This window comes from Anastrepha obliqua, chromosome 5 (assembly GCF_027943255.1).
Source record: "Anastrepha obliqua isolate idAnaObli1 chromosome 5, idAnaObli1_1.0, whole genome shotgun sequence".
Taxonomy (NCBI): Eukaryota; Metazoa; Arthropoda; class Insecta; order Diptera; family Tephritidae; genus Anastrepha; species Anastrepha obliqua.
The window spans coordinates 35,609,674-35,622,979 of NC_072896.1; positions in this window are offsets into that span (position 1 = coordinate 35,609,674).

Genomic DNA, 13,306 nt, shown 5'->3' on the forward strand with positions numbered 1-13,306 from the left:
TTTATCATGAGGGATATCTGTATTACGACGGAAGTGGAAAAAATGCGGTCGCAAACGAATATGCGCAACAGAATGAAGCTACGGGAAATTTGACGTTGGTCAGTCACAAAAAAAATTTCAAATTTTCACTTTCAATAATTGAGTAAACACAGTCGCTTGTTCGTTAAATCCCTTTTTTTTTTTTTTTTTTTTTATTACCCGACTGACTAAAGTGCAGCAGCAAAATAACGAAATGCCACCAGGCGCCCATAACACATGAGTAGGACGACCGACAAATTGCGCAACGGAAATAGTTACGCCTTAATGTATGCCTCACAAAAGGCTGCATTTGTTTGGTTTATGTAGATGGAAAAGTATGACGGCACAGAGTGACACAGATTACAAGCAACCACTATAAAGTAAAACGCATTTCATTTTTGTTTTATTGTTTACCTCCATTTGTGTATTTATTTATTTGTTTAATATTAATGATTTTTAAGTCAATTGCATTTAATTGCTAAATTACTAAATTTATTTTTAAATTGAGTTTGTCTATAAGTATTTCGCTCAAATGCTATAATTCATTAGTCAATTCATACAGCATACGTTTGAAGTTTTTTCTTTGTTTTTTTTTTTGTTTTTTTTTTGTTTTCTTGTAAATAGAACTAACTAAAAATTAAGAACTAAATTGGCAAAAACTAAGCTAATAGTTACATATTTAGTTTGTAGTGAACTCAAAAGCATATAATTAATTGGCTGTTAATGAAACTACTTACAATTATAAATGGAAGCAAAAAGGTAAACAGTAGTTCTACATAAATATAATTCGTATGCATAATTACAATTTAATGGAACATCTGGAAAACTAACTTGGTAATGAGGAAAGTATTTTTTCCTGTTTTTTTTCTTTGCTTTGAAGTGTTGAAATAAACTTAAATATTTTATTTAGTGCTTACATTTTTTTAGTTTGTATTCATACAAGTTTTAGTAAAACAATACTTTACATGCAGTTTTTTATTTTGTATTTATTCTGTTTGAAATTCTAGGAAACTATTTCTACTCTTGCAATTCCTGACTTAAGCGTAATAATATTTACTTAAAAATACACAACGCATTTGAGAGTGCCACAAAAAGTAGAATTATTAAAATACTCGCATATTAAATTTAAAAAGTTAAAATGGCGCAAAAAATACATTACAATAAAAGTCCTATGGAAGTAATTCATTGAATTTTTAAATAAAAATAAGTATGAAAATATCAAAGACATTTCGTAGTTGCAGTGAGTGATTTGATGCGCAAAAGTTAAGGAATTCAAATGCATATTTTTCTCGGAATTTCGAAGATACATTTATATGTATTTAAAAAGTATTTACAGCATTTTTTAATATTTTTATTTTTATTCCAATATAGCTCGTTTATTTCTCTATTTCTTTAGCGTCGTGAATTTCGTTCGCGAGTTGTAAAGAAAAGGAGATGCCAGCCATATGAAAATACTTCATTATCATCCTTGGCTGTCAGTTTGCTGCGTTCCACAAACAAAACTCGACTAGGAGATTTCACCACTCAAAAAGAATCAATTGGGAAGCAATAAATGTGCGTGTGTTGAAATTTCCTAGACCAATTTGTTAACGGAATGGGCCAGCAACTGCAGCTTCTTATCGTTAATGCTGAAAACTACCGTTACAAAGAACATACGAAGGTGCCATTTTTATTCGCGATACCGATTCGACAAAGCTCAACCGTAGTTGCCAAAAACCATATAAATACAAGCAGGTGCATTTGACGGCCTGTTCCGCTAACAGAACTCACGGATAGGAAATTTAACGACCCAGAAATTAATTAGAAATAATTAGAATGAGTTTAGAATCATTTAATTTTGGGTGGTCAAATTCTCTATACAAGTTCTCTTAGCTGAACGAGCCGGAAACTGCACCTTCATGTATTTACATGTATTTTAACTACTACTGTTGAGCTTTGTCGAATCTGTGTCGAGAATAAAAATCGTTATATTCTTATTCGCATGGGTTAAACCTTTTTTTATGTATATTTTAGGACCCCTAAGTAACGTAGCATTGACAGTAAGGTTTAAATATTTTCAAATCGAATTTTTCTTTAGAATTAAAGCGTTCAGATAAAAACACACAGCAGGCTAAAAAAGAATTAAAGGCTTCTTACTAGCAAAAATTTGTTTTCTCTTCCGCAAAACAAAAAAAAAAAACAAAACAACCCATTCATCTTTTTTTCGTTTTGAATGACTTCTGATTTTATGCATAAAAGACTTTTTGTTAAATTTTTTAGTAAATTTTAACTGAAGCTGAAAAAAATTAGATTCATTATTTTCGTTTTTTTAATTTTAACTGAAGCTAAAAAAGAATTAGAGGCTTATCTTCCCAAAAAAATAATTCTGATTCATTATTTTTGTTCTTTAATTTTAGCTAAAGATAAAAAATAATTAGCGGCTTTCGCCAAAAAAAAAAAACATTTGATTCATTATTTTTGTTTTTTAATTTTAACTGAAGCTAAAAAAGAATTAGAGGCTTCTTTTCCGCCAAAAAAATTCTGGTTCATTATTTTTGCTTTTTATTTATTTCGTTTTTAATTTGATTTTTTTCACTTAGTTTTGTTCCGCTTTATTTTACTTTTTAATTTATTAGAAACAAATTTGGTTTCTTATTACTTCTCGTTTTTTGAATTCGACTTTTACTTTTTCATTTGGTTTTGGTCATTTTTCACTTTGCTTTGCTCCAATTTATTTATTTTGTTTTTTTAATTTATTAGTCTTTTCTTATTTATTTTTTCTTTATTTTCTTCTTATATATTTTTTTATTTGATTTTTATTTTTTATTTTGTTTTACTCCAATTTATTTTATTTATCAATTTATTAACTTTTTTTTCTTAATTTTTTTTTATTATATTTTTTTTTGCATTTGAAATTAATTTTTTTTCCTTGGTTTTGTTTCACTGCATTTTATTTTTTGATTTATTAAAATTTTTCTTTTTTATCATTTTTTTTGTTACATTTAATTTTTAGTTTATCGCTTTTTTTGTTCCACTTAATTTAATTTTTTATTTTATTATTATAAAAGAAATTCTTTTTCTTTTCCTATTATTCATCCTTTTGTAGATTTGATTTTTTCTTCATTTGATCTTAATTTTTCACTTTGCTTTGTTCCAATTTATTTATTTTATTAAATTTATTTATTTATTACTTTTTCTAATTATTTATTTATTTGACTTTTTTCACTTTGTTTTGTTCCAATTTATTTATTTTATTAAATTTATTTAGTTGTTATATTTTCCTATTATTTATGTCACTTTGTTTTGCTCTACTTTATTATATGTTTTAATTTATTAAAGTTGTTTTTTTAATTTTTTGTTACTATTATTTTTGTTTTGCATTTGATTTTTACTTGTTTACTTGGTTTTGCCCCCTATATTTTATTATTTAACTTATTAAACTTTTTTTCTTATTACTTTTTTTCTCACTTTGTTTTGTTCCAATTTTTTTAATTTTTTTATTTATTAAATTTTTTTTTTTTAATTATTTAAAGTTTTAATTATTTTATTTTTTCTTAATACTTATTTATTTATTTTTTCATTTTATTTATTTTGTCAACTTTGTGTCGTTTCACTTTATTTTTTTGGTTTATTAAAATTTTTCTTTTTTTTTAATTTTTTCTCATTATTTATTTTTTCCCCATTTCATTTTTATGCTTTCACTTTGTCTTGTTCCATTTATCCATTATTTAATTTTTTAATTGAAATTTTTAATTTTTTTCCTATTATTTGTTTAATTTTTTCATTTGATTTTTATTGTTTCCCTTGTTTTATTCCTATTTATTTTATTTTTTATATTTTTAATTTTTTCTTTTTATTCACTTGATTTTTATTTTATTTTATTTTTTAACTTATAAAACAAAAAGGTATTTATTTTTGTTTTATTATATTTTTTTTTTGTTTCACATTATTTCAATTCAATTTATTTGTTTTATCTCGTTTCATTTTATTCAAATTAATTTTTTTATTTTCCATCCCAAATGGTTCAAATTATTCTCCTCTTCCTTTTAAAAATATTAACAAAACAAAGCACTATTCAAAAAAAGTTACACAGTTACAATAATCCACTTTTAAATGTACGCTTTGCGCCATCCTCCTGTATTAGAGGTTTAATTATTCATCAAATCACTTCACGTGAGCATACAAAATGCTTGCGTAAAAAAATTAACTAAAATAACAAAATCCACCTAACAAATAATTTTCTGTACATATTTTAAAAATTTTAAAAATTTACGCTTTTAGCTTTTTATGTTTATAAATCATTTTAAATTATGTTTTCTTGTTTTTGATATTCTATAAATGAGGCCGACTGCATATCTACTCATACATTCAATTCCGCATTAATTATTTTACAGTGTGTATTTATTTTGAATTCTAGCATATAATTCCTCAATTAGATTTGAAATTTTCTTTCATCTAAGGCACTTTATTCAATTACAAATTATTTTTTGCTTCGACATCATTTAAAATGTGTTTATATGTTTGTATGTATGGTAAGTAAGTATGAATGGATATCAATTTGGTTTTTAACGCTATCGATTCGCAAATTTTTTAGTACCTTTTAAAATGCATTCTATATCTACAGCTCTTCGAAATAAACGCATTGATTGGCTGCAATGAACTTTTTTTCTCTTTCTTAATTTTAATCAGATATATTTTATTATACATATTATTCATATTATATTTTTTAATAATTTTAAATTTCTTCTTTCCGTTTTTCTTAACCGTTTCTATATTTCAATTCTAAAATTTTTTTTTTTAATAACTTCGCTTGGCACCAGCCACTTGCTTTCATCTGGAAATCGACTGCCTTTGCAGTACATTCACACACACATATACATAGACTTATGTGTGTGTATGTGTATATTTGCATGTGTTTTCCGATAAGTTATTTTTCGCCTATCTGGTGGCATACACAAAACTGCTGCCTAACTGTGTTTATTTACTTTTTAACTGTACAAGCAGCTCAACTGCCTTATCAGCTTAAGTCTTTGCGTATTTAATTCTTTATTTTTTTATTTATTAATTAATTTTTTTTTATTTATTACAAGGAAAGCAAATTTCTCTCCGATAGCAAATTACTAAAATATCAATTTTTTTATTTATCTGTGCGAACAGCTCATATACATGCATGCATACATACATACTCGTAGAAGTGCTTTTGTTCAACATTTATTATTTTTCATTTAATGTTTTTTTTTTTTATTAAAAGCAATTGTATGCAGTATCTGCAATAATTATTACCTTTTAACTTGGATGAAATTATAATTCGTATTCTGCTGAATTTTTACTGCTATGATTTCATAAATGACGTTAAAGCAAAACAATTTAGCCGAAAAGTCGTTAAAATTTTGCCTTTGCCTTTAATTAAGTCTTTAATCTTTATTTTATTTTGGTAGTTTTTATAATTTGCTTTTACTTTTTATGTACCGGATTCTCCTTTAGTTTAATTTATTGTTTTTTTTTAATAAATTTTTCATTTGATTTGATGTTTTTTTTTAATATTCTCTAATATTTTAATTTATTAATTTATTTTTATTTTATTTTATTCGATTTTATTCAGTTTATATTTTATTTCATTTCATTTTTTTTTATTTTTAGGTTGTATTTATTACATAATTATCTTTTATTTTCTTTTATATTTGCATATTTCTATTTTCGTTCATTGACATTAATTAAATTTTATTTGGCTTCCTTTTGATTTTATTTTATTCGATTTAATTTAATTCGAATTTAATTGAAATTGAAGAAATCAAAACTTTTCCAGTTTTATTTTTTATTTTATTTTATTTTATTTTTATTTTTAGCTCTTTTATTTTGATTTCATTTATGTTTACATATTAATATTTTCTATTTTATCTTATTTCATCTTTATTGTTTTTTTTTAATTTGCATTTCATTTTTAGCTTTCCTATTTGGATTTTTTTATTTTCTTTATGTTTACATATTTTTGCTTAACTTTGATTTATCTTATTTAATTTTTCAAGCTTTTTATTCTGATTTCTTATATTTTCATATATTTTTAATTTACTTTATTTTCTTTCATTCAGTTTTATTTCATTTTTATTTTGTTTTATTTTATTTTTATTTTTATTTCTTTACAAAATTTTCATTACTGATTTTATTTAATTTTGTTTAATTTAGTTTATTTCATATTATATTTTGTAAACTTTGTTTACTTAAACTAATTAAGCCCCAATTTGGACTTTTTCATTTTATTCGGATTTGCCACATTTTTTTCTTCTCATTTTATTATGAAATTATTTTTTAACTCTTATTTGAAATTACTTATTTCTTGCCATTGATTTATGTTTTAATTTATTTAATTTTTTTATTTTAATTTTTACTTAAATTTATTAATTCATAATATTTTTTATTTATTTTTATTTGATTTAACTTTTGTTTGTTTGATTTTATTTTACTTTACATTATTTTATTTTCCTATTTAAATTTTTTATTTTTGCTTTAATTTAATTTATTTGTCTTTATTTTTTAAATTAAATTTATTTTATTATAACTCATTTTTCCATTTCATTTGATTTTTTATTATATTTTACTCTTCTTTATTTATTTTATTTACTATTATTTTTTTTTTAATTTTATATTTTAAAATTTTTATTTTGTCTTATATTTATTTAATTTGTTTCTTTATTTTTTATTTTACTTTACCTCTTTTTTAATGTATTTTAGTTTGTTTCGTTTCCTTTTTTTTGTGGGTCCATCCCCTTGCCCACCTAATGCATCATCAAAGCTGCCTTCGCAGCAATGGTATGTCCAGAGACTAAAAAATTACCCCTCTTTTGGAATCGTCGCCCACTCTGGAACCGTTTTCGCATTCCTTCAGAGTGGCGTTCCGCCTTCCTCCTTTTATTTTACTTTATATTATTTTATTTTATAATTTTTTTTTTCATTTCATTTAATTTTGTTATAGTTTACTTTATTATATTTTATTATAATTTTTTTTATTTTTTACTTTAATTTATTTTATTTACCTAATTTTTTATTTTCTTTCATTATGTTTTTGTTTTTTTATTTTTTATTTGACTTTATTTAGTTTTTTATTTATTACTTTAATTTATTTTATTTTAATTTATTATATATTTCTTTTATTTGTTATTATAGATTACTTGACTTTATTTAATTTACATTTTATTTTCAATTAATTTTATTTTATTAAAGTTTATTTTATTTTACTTATTTTTTATCATATTTCACTTAATTTTGTTTGGTTTTACTTTATATCATTAACAAATTAGAATTAAAAAAAATTATTACCTTATTTAACTTTTACTTTTTCATTTGACTGCAAAGGAGCTGCGCTTCGACCTCTGATCTTCATAAAAATGTATCACATAATTTTTCTTCAACTTTTTTCAATTTTTCTTTTTAGTTCCAGAACTCATTTTATACATACAATATTATTTTAAAACATAATATTATAAGAAAAAAAATTTGTTAAGCTTGAAACAATTTAAATGTGTTCATACATTCGCACTTATATGGCAGGAATTTGGCGACTTTTAGTCTATTATGGAATTTAAGAAAACCTATTTAAACACGAAACCAAGATTTCTTTCGTTCATTTTATGCCAGTGCGGTAAAATTGCCTTAAAAAAACTCAATACAAAACTCTAAATGGATTTATAAATTGGAGAATTGTGCTTTCCGCGTGTATCCCATTTTCATTTCTGAGGTATTTCGGATCCATTCTAGATGTTAATATACTATGCTGAAATTTGCTACTATTCTGCTAAAAAAGTTTATGAAGTTGGCTTTTTTTTCTGCGAAAAATAGGCGTCGTTATAGCTGACTTTAGCTGAGTTCTCGTGGCATATCGCGCTTTGTATCACCATGAAATGGCAAACGCATAACCCGAGTCATGGTCAGATCAAAGATTGGGCATTCAAATTTACATGCGCATATAAAAGCACTGCATTATTTTCGAATTATTGAAGAAATGCGCACATTTTGTAACGACAATTTTTTTTTTAAATAAGCATATGGAAAATGCGGAGCTTTTAATAGCGAAATAAAAAAAAAATATTTTAAGAAATGTGTTGACTGGTTTGAAAAATGCATAACAAACAATTTTGCAATTTTTTACACAAAAATTTTTTCTTTTGCAATATCTTTTCTCTTTTTTAAGAAATAATTTCGATATTTAAAAAATAATTTCGATATTTAGGAAATAATTTCGTTTTTTTTTAATCCTTTAGATTTTAATAGGGAAATAAAAAAAATATTTTAAGAAAAGTTTTGACTGGTTTGAAAAAGGCATACCAAACAATTTCGTAATTTTTTAAATAGCATTTTTTTAAACAAATTATTTCTTGTTTTTTAAGAAATAATTTCGTTTTTTAAGAAATCCCTACTTTTTAACGAAATCGCTTTTTGTTTTAAAAAATCCTTATTATTTTTAAGAAATCCTTACTATTTTTAAGAAATTCTTACTTACAAAGAAATCTTTCTATTTTTAAGAAATCCTTTCTTTTCCTTTAAATACATTTTTTTTAACAAATCTTTTTTTACACGTTATGGAAAGTTTTTGCATAGCAGTTTTATGAAAATAAGTATGTTCTTCTTTCTATTCAGCAAATACCATGGTTGTTTTTTTTTTTTTGTTTTGGTGCCACGAATGCACCTGGTTAAAGTGTCATTATTAATTTTTTTATTTTTCCCTATTTGTTGTAGTTTGTGTTACATGTAGCGTAGGTTAATTGTAAGTCTTTTTCAACTACTAAAATAATTAATTTTTTCAGTAATTATTACTTTTTGTTTGTTTTTGTTATAAAAATGCATGCTAATAAAGCTCTTTGCCAATAGCAAACACAATTTTTTGCTTTACTCCATTCATATTTATGCGCATACACACATGCTCGTATATGCATGGCGTAGTGTGTGTATGTATGGGTATGTATTGGCATTAATGAAAAATACCAAAATATTTATGTAGCAAATTTCATGCCTTAGTTGATTTTCAATTGGCATTTTTTATATTAATAAATTGCATTGCTATTCTATTTTTTATTTTTTTAATAAATATTAGTTTTCCTTAATATCGTATTATTTTCACGTTTACTGAAATTTATTTACTGAAGTCTATCGTAATATCTTCTTTTCTTCTTCTTTGTAATCACCGCTCACTAATCTAAACTACCAGCTAATTTATGTGCAGTACTTAGTCGATTACTATATTCACTATGCTTTTGCATTACATACAAGACATACGCGCAAGACAGTACAAATACTTTGTTTACAATTAGTAGTAAAGATTTGCTTCATACAACTTAGTGACTATACGTTTTGCAAAAAAGTTTCAATGCATTTTTGTTTTTTCGGTTGTTTCTATTATTATTATTATTATTTTTTTTTTGTAATTACTAGAGTTCAAATATCACGGTTCTTACGCTTACAAAAGACTAATACTCTAAAATAATTATGTTTTTACTTTCAAAGTGGAGTCAAACTATTTATTTTCAACTTTGTGTTAAGTGTTGCTTATAAATTCAAGTTAAAAACAAAAAAAAAAAAAAAAACATAAAAATAGCATCAAATTTGCTGAAATATTCAAGTGTTCGACTAAAATATGCATTTCATGTAGTTATTTGAATATAAAGGAAAATTAATTTTTATTATTTGTGTATAGCTGGCAGACTTTGTTGCAATCGGATTGAATTTTGTGGAAGTTAATTTTTCTTCTTATTTTTTTTTTTTTTGCATCTAACTGCAAATTTATTATTGTTGTTGTACCAACAGCATAGCACATTCCCCATACATTTGTGGGAAATGCTGCTCTGCTGAAGTGACAGCCCTTGACAATGGAACTGACAGTCGGTTAATTGCACTCAATTTGTAAAAGTAAATTAATTTCAATTTGAATAGCCTGTGATCTAACGGCATATATACATACATATATGCGTGAGAAATTATATATCATAATATATAAATGCATGCATGTGCACATATATCTACATTAGGGTGCACCAGTCTCCATACAAAAAAAAAGTTGCTACAGTTTTCCCTTCTAAATTACAAAATTTATTATATTTTAAGACTTCTGGCAAAATATTTGGAAAAAATATTAAGATTTACGTGAGTTGGAGCGATCTAAAAGCGCCTCTAAGAATCCCATTATTTCGATTCTGTTAATAAAACAGCTCATGCAGACCTTTTAAGCTTAACCTTTTCCGCCATCGAAGCTGATTTGTAGGAAAATAAAATATTATAATAAAATAAAAATATATAATGAAATATTAAATAAAATTACTTTTTTTCTTACTGAAACCTCAATTTTTAAAGTCGATTTTTACACTGATAAACCTTAATATTTTTGCGCAAAAAAAAACATCGCTACGGTTTTCCCTTCGGAATTAGAAATTTTATTATATTTTCAAATTTCCACCAAAATGTTTCAAAACCATTTTAAGATTTGCGTGCGCTGGATCGATTTGAAAGAGCGTCGAAAAATCGCATTATTTTGATTCCGTTGGTAAAATGCCTTATGCAGAGACCTTTTAAACTTAAACTCGTTTGCCTTCTAATGTAAATTTTTGGAAAAAATATTAAAATAAAAATTTGTATTTTTATCAAAAACTTTATTTCTTTTAAGTCGACTTTAAAAAAGTAAACCGAAAAAAATCGCCACTGTTATCCCTTCGGAATTACAAAATTTATTATATTCTGAGACTTCTGGCAAAAAAACTCTTAAAAATATTATAATTCACATGAGTTGGATCGATGTGAAAGCGTCTCGCAAAATCGCATTATTTTTATTCCATTGATAAAATGTCTCATGCAGACCTTTCAGACTTAAACTCTGTTGCCATCTGAGCTGATTTTTAGGAGAAAGTATCAAAATAAAAATATATAATGAAATATTTAATAAAATTATTTTTGTCTTTATTATAAACTCAATTTTTTTAAGTCGATTTCTGAATCGGTTAATATTTATGCGCAATATCTTGGCGGCATTCTTGAAAGATAATATATTTTGCAATTCCAGCAACTATTTTTGGTGAGGCACCCTAATGTCTATACATATTTACATTATAAATATACGATTATATTTCGCTTCTTTGATAAGAGTGCATTTATTTAATAGACTAGCCGCCTTTAATGCAATATGAATAATATAATATTTTCATGTTGTTGTAGTTGCTCTCCTCAAAGCTCTGTTGTGGAGTACTTACTATGGCAGTAAACTCCATTCAAACAAAAACTAGCCATAACTATCACTAGGCGTTACTCATCGTCCATTCAAAATTGTTGATACATTTTGGAATACGCTGCCACGACAGTCGGCTCTACATTGCCGGCATGACCCAAATTTACATCCAGCCAAGGACTGACCCTTCATCAGAATTCCCCGTACATTTGCGGAGAATGTTTATGCTGCTACAACAAAATACAATACATTTTGGGATGATTTTTCTATCAACTTTTAGGGTTATAAGAAAATATAGCTGTATCATACAAGGAGGCGCAAAATTAATCACCCAAATTAATCAATCACAATTCCAATAATTTATAAATTTTGCAAATGGTCTGAATTTGAGTTTTATATTTTTTTATGTGCTAGATTTCAGATATTAAGACATATTGGAGTTTCGCTCAAGTCAACTTCGAGCATCGCATCGATGGAGTCGATGTGTACAGAATCAAGTTGTTGTTGTTGATGGTGTAACAGTATGAAATACACAAGGAGTGTCCTACTAGCGGTCTGAGCATTGTTGTTGTTGTTGTTGGTGTAACAGCCTATAATATACCAGGAGTGGCCAAACTGCGGATCGCGAGCCGCATGCGAGTCTTAAAAGGATTATTTGTGTTTCTCGATAAATGTCCCCGAGTTCCCTTTTCATTTTGGTGCTATTCTATTGTTACGAATTTGTTACGTCCCTTTATTTTTTCTGAACCTATGCGAAATGATCATAATTTTTCCATTTACAATATAATTGTGACCCAAAAAGTACCTGGAGAATTAGCATTAATAGAGATGCAAGAAGCTCTGCAATTAAATTATAAGTCGACGTCGATTACTGAATTTTGACCAGAATCAAAAAAGGCTGAATTAAAAAAGGCTGCTTGTGCAATTATTTCAATCTTCGGGACAATGTGTGTGAATCATTTTATTCCACTTTAAAATTCCAGAAATCCAAACACCGATCAGCATTAACTAGCGAGCATCTCAAAGAATTAGTGAGAGGTGCTGCCACCAATTGTTCACCAAATTTTAAAGAATTATCAGGGGAAGTAAAGTAAATGTGTTTTAATTAGTTTTTAATATTTAAATTCAATAGAATATGTGTACTTTTATTTATATGTATCCAATAGATATAATTTCTGTAAAAAAAATTTTTATAAAATAATAAAAAATAATAAAAAATAAAAAAAATTTTGAATACCTTGCGTGAAAAATTTTAGATTTTGAAAAATGGCTCGAACTATAAAGGAACTTGGCATCTACCCTGCAATATATAACACATATGCATGCATTTTTGAGCATTACTGTAGAAATGATAGCAGAGTGGTAGTCCAAAACGATGAATTTGCAACTCTCATTTACTAAAAATCGAGAACGACCTTGACTCTGCTGAAAACTAATTAAACCCAATTGACTCCAATTTGAAACAATTTTCTTTTGGATTGGTTAAAGTCCTACGCAAATTGTAGTACAGGCGAAGCAACTTTTATGTTTTGTTCTCATTTTTCTCAGTAAGCCTAAGATGGAGGTCAACTCATCAACCTCCATCTTAGGCTTAGGCTTAGGCTGAGCGTTGTGCCTTTTTCTGATCACACTAGGCCGTGATGTCTACTTCACATCATTCTCATGGCAGCCGGTTACATTGCTCGAATGACTCGAGTTTTTTCCGACCAAAGGCTGCCGCCCCAGTAAACTAACAGTGTCTAGTGCACCGTACCTCTATCTACTTCAAATAGTTTGGTGTCAGCTTATGTCTCGCAGCGTTAGCTCTTCGCTTCTAAATTCGTCTTTGATGGTATTTTGTGCCATGGCAAGGAAGGGTTCGGATCCCATTAATAACGAGACCACAGTCTCTCTAACAAATACATCAGCCGTTTTCTTTTCATTTATTCACATGTGTCCTGAGGCTGAGTTCAATAAATGTCACTAACAATAGTCTTATAGATGAAACGTCTCTCCTGCCCGTCTATGCAATGAAAGCACTGCGAGATGCAAGATTTTTCAGAGCTCAACGCCGAGTTGGCTAGTGCAGTAAACTCACTTCCTAAATAGCTATTTAAACCTGATATA